Genomic DNA, 8,188 nt, shown 5'->3' on the forward strand with positions numbered 1-8,188 from the left:
CAATTTGGTCAAGAGTTTAACTATAGGGGCACTCAATTCTACCAAAGTAATCTCAACCAATGGTGGGAACCTCACTCAAGCGTGGATCAAAGCCAATTTTGGCAAGCTGCTGGACAATTTGAGAACCAACCACAACAACAATGGCAGCAAAAATCCTCTCTATCAGAAAGTTTGGAGGACACCCTTCAACGATTTTTGAAAAGTTCCGACTCTACTCAGAAAAGCATTGAAGAATCATGTAAAAGGATGGAGATGCACTTCGTTACATTAGTCAAAGATTGGTGATTATCCAGCTGAGAATTATTTGGGCTATGTTAGAGGCCATGCTATCAGGTATGATCCTGACTCCATAAATAACTTTCTGGATACTGTGTGGGCTGGTGAACAATGCCAGTTTGCTCTTAGCATGGAGGAAGGTGCTGATTATGAGGATGTGGAGAGAGTATTGTGTATACCTGGAGGACACTTTCAAAGGAATAGATCTGGCTCTGTGGTTAACATTAGGAGGACAGATTTGACTCCTCTTGCAAAGTATTGGATGGCGTTTTCTCATGCCAACATTCAGCCATGTTCACATGTGTCAGATATTACTCTCAGCAGGGCACTATTCATCTACTGTGTTATCAGAAACTTGAATGTTATATTGGGCAGGTGATAGCTGATGAGATTAGTGTGTGTGCTAACACCTCAAACAACAAAGCACCACTGGGACATCCTTCTTTGATCACTCACCTTTGCAAGCTAGCTGGGGTGGACACTTCTGTTCCACCATTTTCTCATTCACTTCTTCCTATAGTTGGTGCTTACAAAATCTATGATGCAAATGCAAAGGTGAAAGCTCAATGCAAATGCAAAAGCAAAGGCAAAAGAAAGTTGGGAATGAATAAGAAGATTGTGTTGTTATGACTCTCTTAACTCAAGGATTTTGTGATCCAGAAAAACCAATTTTCTTGTTAGCCCAGCCACATTATAAGCCATTGAAAAGTCCTTGTGATGATGCATGCTTGTGAATGTATTTGATTGTGGTTAAATGAAAGGCAAAGTTGATTCATGTGACATTGTGATAGTGGAGTGAATGAGTGAAACACTTTACCTCTTATACACTTGTGTGTTGAGTGAAACACTTTACCTAGTGAGGAAAGATTCCATAAGCACATGAACATCCATGCTTAATTGATTGATCATTCATGAAAAATAGCATTTGTTGGAACTTAAATGACTTTGTGAACACTAAAGCATGTGCACATCTTGAATTAACTCTCGGTCATAAGTTTGAGTGAAGTTTTTACTTATCTTGAAAATAGGATTTTGAATGAGTGAACCATCATATGAATTGGTTGGAGATGGAGTTACATTTTGTTTGCTTGAGGACAAGCAAAGTTCTAAGTTTGGGGTTGTGATAACAGTTGAAAAACTGTTATTTTCATGCTTAAAAGTGATACTAAAAGCAACCTTTAGACTTAGAAACTAGCTTGAAATCATGCATTTTGTTTATATTTTCAGAAATAAGAGAGCTGGACAGGTTTATGCTTGATTTGAGTGTTTTTGTGCAGGTTTTGAGGTGAATTTGGTGAAAGAAGTGAAGAATGAGAGAGAGGACATTAGAAAAGACAAGAAAGAGTGCAAAAAGGAGAAGTCGAAAGCACCGCTCAGCGGCAAACTACCGCTGAGCGGCACTCAAGAGGTGGCGTTGGAACCGCTGAGGGGCAAATGGCCGCTGAGGGGAAGAAAGAAGACGCGTAACCACCGCTGAGCGGTAAATGGCGCTGAGCGGCACTTTTTGGGCTTGGGCTTTTGTAATCTTTTGTAACTCTAGATTAGTATATAAGGGCTTGCACGTCCTTTAGTTAGGATCTTTGGCAGAAACGAGGCAAACACTCTCTCTTCCACCCCTTTGAAGGAGGATCTTGGATGCTCAGGCTACCTCTTCCACTTTATTGGGTTTATTCTTTCATACTTTCATTGTTATTCATCTAGGTTCACCATGAATATGGTGAACTAAACCTTGTATGTTTGTTGGGGAATCAATGTAATCTCTTGAAGCTCTCATATATGGATTTGTTGAATACATCTTTGAATTAAGACATATGCTTTCTTTTCATCATTAGTTAGGGTTTTTCCTCTTTGCTCAATGCTTGCATTGTTTAACTCATTCTAATGCATGATTATTGGTTTTGTTGATACGGACACGTACGGGGAAATCTAGATCCGGGGAATTTCTCCCAATATTTTACTGACAACATTATATTGGTTGCCTTAAGCTCCTGCACTCATGAACTAATCATTAGGAATGCTAGGAATTGTATGAACTATTTGATTAGGGAGAAGCCATCTAGAATGGTACATTAGAGAGTGGCATTAACAATGATGATTTGAAAGAGGAATTCCTAAAATATATGAGAGTGGATGAGATGAAATTGACCCCCAACAACATATTCATTCATTTAATCCATTGAAAGTGTTTATCTTATGTCTTTGCCATTGATCAATTCATGCATACATGTTTATTTTCGTCTTGCATATTAAAATTTCAATTATTGTTTTCTTAAGTCTTAGCTAATCAAGAAATCACATAACTAAACTAGGCCGTGAGTCCTTTGGGAAGAACGATACTTGGTCTTACCAAGTTTTATTACTTGAACGATTCGGTCATACTTGCCGATTGTGAAACAAGTTTGTGACATCATATTTTGGTGCTTACAAATTTGTCCATCAGTTGTCTTAGCTTATTGGTGGTGAAAACTATTCATTTCCACTTCCATTTGCTTGTTCTTGATGCTTGGAGTTTGAGTTTTGGAGCTTGTCTTTGCATTTCCATGGTGGATGTTGGGTTTGAGTAACTTTATATTTCGTTTTCCTCTCCCTTTGCTGTTTTTCCTCTCGTTTTTTATCTCATTCTATATGGTTGGATGATAAAAATGAAGTTCTATGTAGTTTTAGGTTGAAGGGAGCTTAAGATGATGTGTGGGTGTTGTGGGTTTAACTCTTTCCTTGCATTTTTCGATTTTGATGCTTGAGACTAGGTTGGGATCAGATCTTGGTGATGTTATGGAGGCTGGACAGAACTGGAATTGATGGTCTAAGTATTATTTTCGTTTTGCAAAGAAACTTTGAAGAAATGGTAGTGTTGAAGATGGGTTGATGAGTAGAAGTTTGGGTTTATTGTTCTTGTGTTCATTTGCAACTTTAACTTTGGTTTCTTGAAGTTGTTCTCTGTATTGAAGAGTGGAAGAAAGCTTTTGGATGCATAATTCTTGAAGAAAAACCGTTTGGAGTTTGTAGGAGAGAGGAAATTGCTTCATTTAATTTTTACCACTTTTGGACCAACACAAAAGATGCTTGTTTTGACCCAAGGAATGTTTCCACTTTGAGATTTGGCCTTTGCTTGTTGTCTAAGGCTTTTAATAGTGCTAGTTTAATTACCATGCTAGCTTAAATTAGTTTTTTTGCATCTGTGTCTTTATTGAGTTCTTTACTTTTTGCAAAACCTTTTCAAACCCCCCCCCCTTTTTTGTGTTAGACTCGATTTTCGAATCGCAAAATTGGTCCTTGAGAGACGACCTAGGAGTCAATTCCTAGCTATACTGCATTCCTTATATGCAATCAAATTTGTATGGGTCGCGACAGCCCACATCAAATTTTGGGCCGTTGCCAGGGACCAACGGTTCAGTTTTGAGTCTTGTGTCTGTGTTGTGTGATTTTTGTTGTGTTGTGTTTGTGATAGTGTCGTTTTGCTATCTTGTGTTGATTTTTGTGGTTTGAATTTTTTGTGCTATTGTTTCATGATTACAGGGTGTGGTGATTTAGTGCATGACTAGAGGAAATCCTGGATTCATACCACCCTTTGATCCTGAGATTGATAGGACGTTTCATAGGTTAATTAGGCATTGTAGGAATTTGTCTTTAGAGTTTGTTTTTGAGTCTGTTCCATTAGATATTGTGCATCCCACTGCTGAGTACTTTGTGCATACTGCATCTACTGCATTTGTTGCATCTGCACTTGATTCTGATTCTGATTCTATTGTTTTTCACACTGAGAACAATATGGCACAACCTCCACCTCGTGAGAGGACTTTCAAGGAGATGGCTGCACCTGATTTCGATATTGAAAGCTTGTGCATCCAATATCCTGATGAGGACGTTCCATTTGTTCTCAAGACTAGACTGATCCATTTGTTGCCCAAGTTTCATGGTCTTGCAGGTGAGAGTCCACATAAGCATTTGAAGGAATTCCACATTGTCTGTTCCACTATGAAACCACATGATGTTCCTGAAGAGCACATCTTCTTGAAGGCATTCCCTCATTCATTGGAAAGTGTTGCTAAGGATTGGTTGTATGGTTTGGCGCCTAGATCCGTCACTAGCTGGGATGATTTGAAGAGGCTGTTCTTGGAGAAATTTTTCCCAGCATCCCAGACCACAGCTATCAGAAAAGACATAACTGGGATTAGGCAGCTTGGTGGAGAGAGCTTGTATGAGTATTGGGAGAGATTCAAGACACTTTGTGCTAGCTGTCCCCACCATCAGATACCTGAACAACTCCTTATCCAGTATTTCTATGAGGGTTTGAACAACATGGATCGGTGTATGATTGATGCTGCCAGTGGTGGAGCTCTTGGAGACACCACACCTGCTGAGGCCAGGCAATTGATTGAGAACATGGCCTCTAACTCCCAGCAGTTTAGCACCAGGAATGATGCCATTGTGGTGAAGGGTGTACATGATGTTGTTGCTCAGTCTTTATCAGCTGTTGAAACCAAGTTGGAAGGCAAGATTAACTCTCTTGCGAAGTTGGTGATACACTTGACTACCAACCAAAGATCTGCAGCTCCATCTGCATCTGTTGCACGACTATGTGCTATTTGTCCTTCTAGTGACCACTATACAGATGCCTGTCCTTCTTTGCAGCACCCTGCTGCCTCTGATGCGCCTCAGGCTTATGCTACGAACATCTACAACAATAGGCAGTCACAACAGCAAAATCATGACTTGTCCAGCAACAGGTACAACCCAGGGTGGAGGAATCACCCCAATCTTAGATGGAACAATGCGCCACAGCATCAACAGCAGGCACCACCTTTCCAGAATGTTGGAGCACCTAATAGATATGTGCCTCCACCTATGCAACAACACTAGAGGCAACAACAGCAGCAGCAAGAGGCACCTGCCCAACTAGCTACCCACCCTTCCACTTCGTTTGAACCTTTATTGGAAGAGTTAGTGAGACAGATGACTATGCAAAACCTGCAGTTTCAAAAAGATAACATGCAATTTCAGCAGGAGACTAGAGCTTCCATACAGAGTCTCACTAACCAGATGGGTCAGATGGCTACTCAGATAAACCAGGCGTAGTCTCAGAATTCTGATAAGTTGCCATCCCAGACTGTGCAGAATCCAAGGAATGTGAGTGCCATAACCCTCATATCAGGGAAGCAGATTGTTGTGCCTTTAGAGCCCGCTTCTACACCTACACCCGTGCTTGCCACTTGTCCTAGACAGGACAACCATGACGGTCCACGTAGAGCATTTGAGGTGGGTGGATCTTCTTCTCCAGCCGGTGGTTCTTCTTCAGGTGGATCTTCTCCCTTTTCCACCACTACCGCTGCCGCACCTTCTCCATTGGTTGACTGACCTATTCCTCTTCCTTTCCCTTCACGGGCACTTCCTAGCAAAAAGATGGAAGAGGTGAATAGGGAAATTCTGGAGACCTTCAGGAAGGTAGAGGTGAACATACCTCTACTCGATGCCATCAAGCAGATACCGAAGTATGCCAAATTCTTGAAGGAGCTGTGCACACACAAGAGGAAGATGAAGGGCAATGAGAGGATTAGCATGGGAAGGAATGTATCTACGCTTATTGGTAAGTCAGTCCCGCACATTCCTGAAAAGTGCAAGGACCCAGGTATATTTTGCATTCCTTGTGTGATTGGAAACAATAAATTTGAGAATGCCATGCTTTATTTGGGTGCTTCTGTTAATGTCACGCCTTTGTCTATATATGCATCTTTGTCTCTTAGTCCTTTGCAAACCACGGGTGTGGGTTGGCCAATAGGAGTGTTACCCACCCAACAGGTTTCATAGAGGATGTCTTGGTTAGGGTTGGTGAATTGATTTTTCCTGCTGACTTTTATGTTTTGGAAATGGAGGAGGGATTCTCTCATGGATCCGCTCCCATTATCTTAGGCAGGCCATTCTTGAAAACTGCCCGAACTAAGATTGATGTGTATGCTGGAACTTTGTCTATGGAATTTGCTGATATTGTTGCTCATTTTAATATCCTTGATGCAATGAAATTTCCAGCTGAGGACCATTCTCTGTTTAGGATCGATGGATTGGATGACATTATTGATGAATTTGTTGTTGATGACTTTCATTCTTTACATGAGAAGAAACATTCTTTTCTATCTTCTTTGCATTCATGCATTGAATCTGGATTCGAATCAGGATTTGAGAATGATGTTTATAATGTTGTGGATTTGATGAGGATTGTGATGTCCAGGATATTGATGCTATGCATGATATTGATGATGTTGTTGACATATCTGTGATGGACATTGATTTGGACTGTGATGGGATGAGTGTTTTGCCTTTACCTGTACACTCTTTAGAGTCAGAATGCATTAACCACGTTGCAGGAAGTACACTTGAATCTGACTTGCAGGCACCCACTCTTGAGCTGAAACAGCTCCCGGATAACCTCAAGTATGTGTACTTGGAGGATGATGAGAATAAACCGGTGATCATTTCTACCTCCCTTGATTCTGTTAAAGAGGAGAAGTTGCTTGGTGTGCTGAGGAAGCACAAGAAGGCCATTAGTTGGAGTTTGGCTGACATACCTGGTATTAGCCCATCCACATGCATGCATAGAATTCTTTTGGAAGATGGGGCAAAGCCAATGAGACAGCCACAAAGAAGGCAAAACCCCGTGATCATGGACGTCATCAAGAAGGAGGTGACCAAGCTTTTGCAAGCTGGGATCATCTACCCTATTTAAGATAGTCAGTGGGTGAGCCCCATCCATGTTGTGCCCAAGAAAACTGGCCTCACTGTGGTGAAGAATGAGAGGGATGAGCTTATCCCAACTAGAGTGCAGAACAGTTGGAGAGTCTGCATTGACTATAGGAGGCTCAACCAAGCAACCAGGAAAGATCATTTCCCCTTTCCATTCATTGATCAGATGCTGGAGCGCCTGGCAGGTAAATCTCATTATTGTTTTCTTGATGGTTTTTCTGGTTACTTTCAAATAAATATTGCGCCTGAGGATCAAGAGAAAACCACATTCACCTGCCGCTTTGGCACTTTTGCCTATAGGAGGATGCCCTTTGGTCTATGCAATGCCCCTGGTACCTTTCAACGGTGCATGCTTAGAATTTTTAGCGACTTTCTTGAGAGTTGCATAGAGGTGTTTATGGATATTTTACTGTGTATGGATCCTCTTTTGATGCATGTTTAGACAGTCTGGAAAAAGTTTTGAAAAGATTCATAGAAACAAACCTTGTTCTCAATTTTGAGAAATGTCACTTCATGGTTGAACAAGGTTTGGTTCTAGGGCATATCATTTCTGAAAAGGGAATAGAGGTAGACCCTGCTAAGATATCTGTGATTTCGCAGTTGCCTTACCCCTTTTGCGTGCGAAAGGTGCGATCTTTCCTTGGACATGCAGGTTTCTACAGGCGCTTCATCAAAGATTTCAGCAAGAAGGCGCTCCCCTTGTCCAAACTGCTACAGAAGGATATTGACTTTGCTTTTGATGACAGATGCAAGCAGGCATTTGATTGCCTGAAGGAAGCTTTAACCACTACCCCTATCATTCAGGCACCGGATTGGACAACCCCATTTGAGCTCATGTGTGATGTGTCTAATTATGCATTGGGGGCTGTCTTGACACAGAAAATTGACAAGCTGCCGAGAGTGATCACTATGCTTCACGCACTTTGGATGCTGCCTAAGCAAATTATACCACCACTGAAAAAAGTTGTTGGCAATTGTTTTTGGCCTTGATAAGTTTAGGTCATATTTTCTTGGATCACCTGTTATTGTGTATATGATGGACAAATTTGTAAGCACCAAAATATGATGTCACAAACTTGTTTCACAATCGGCAAGTATGACCGAATCGTTCAAGTAATAAAACTTGGTAAGACCAAGTATCGTTCTTCCCAAAGGACTCACGGCCTAGTTTAGTTAT

The 8,188-nt window shown here is 41.2% G+C and overlaps 1 non-coding gene and 1 pseudogene across 1 annotated transcript; one reads left to right on the plus strand and one right to left on the minus strand.

The window, feature by feature from the left end:
• Positions 1-3,810: 3,810 nt before the first annotated feature.
• Positions 3,811-7,878, plus strand: LOC148190498 (uncharacterized; annotated as a pseudogene).
• On the minus strand, positions 4,422-4,529 carry LOC148190499 (small nucleolar RNA R71). The gene has a single exon (XR_015783204.1). It is a non-coding gene; the product is annotated as a small nucleolar RNA R71 (small nucleolar RNA).
• Positions 7,879-8,188: the final 310 nt, after the last annotated feature.

The sequence above is a fragment of the Vigna umbellata genome, unplaced genomic scaffold (assembly GCF_029865625.1).
Source record: "Vigna umbellata cultivar VRB3 unplaced genomic scaffold, Vumbellata_1.0 scaffold_883, whole genome shotgun sequence".
NCBI classification, from domain to species: Eukaryota; Viridiplantae; Streptophyta; class Magnoliopsida; order Fabales; family Fabaceae; genus Vigna; species Vigna umbellata.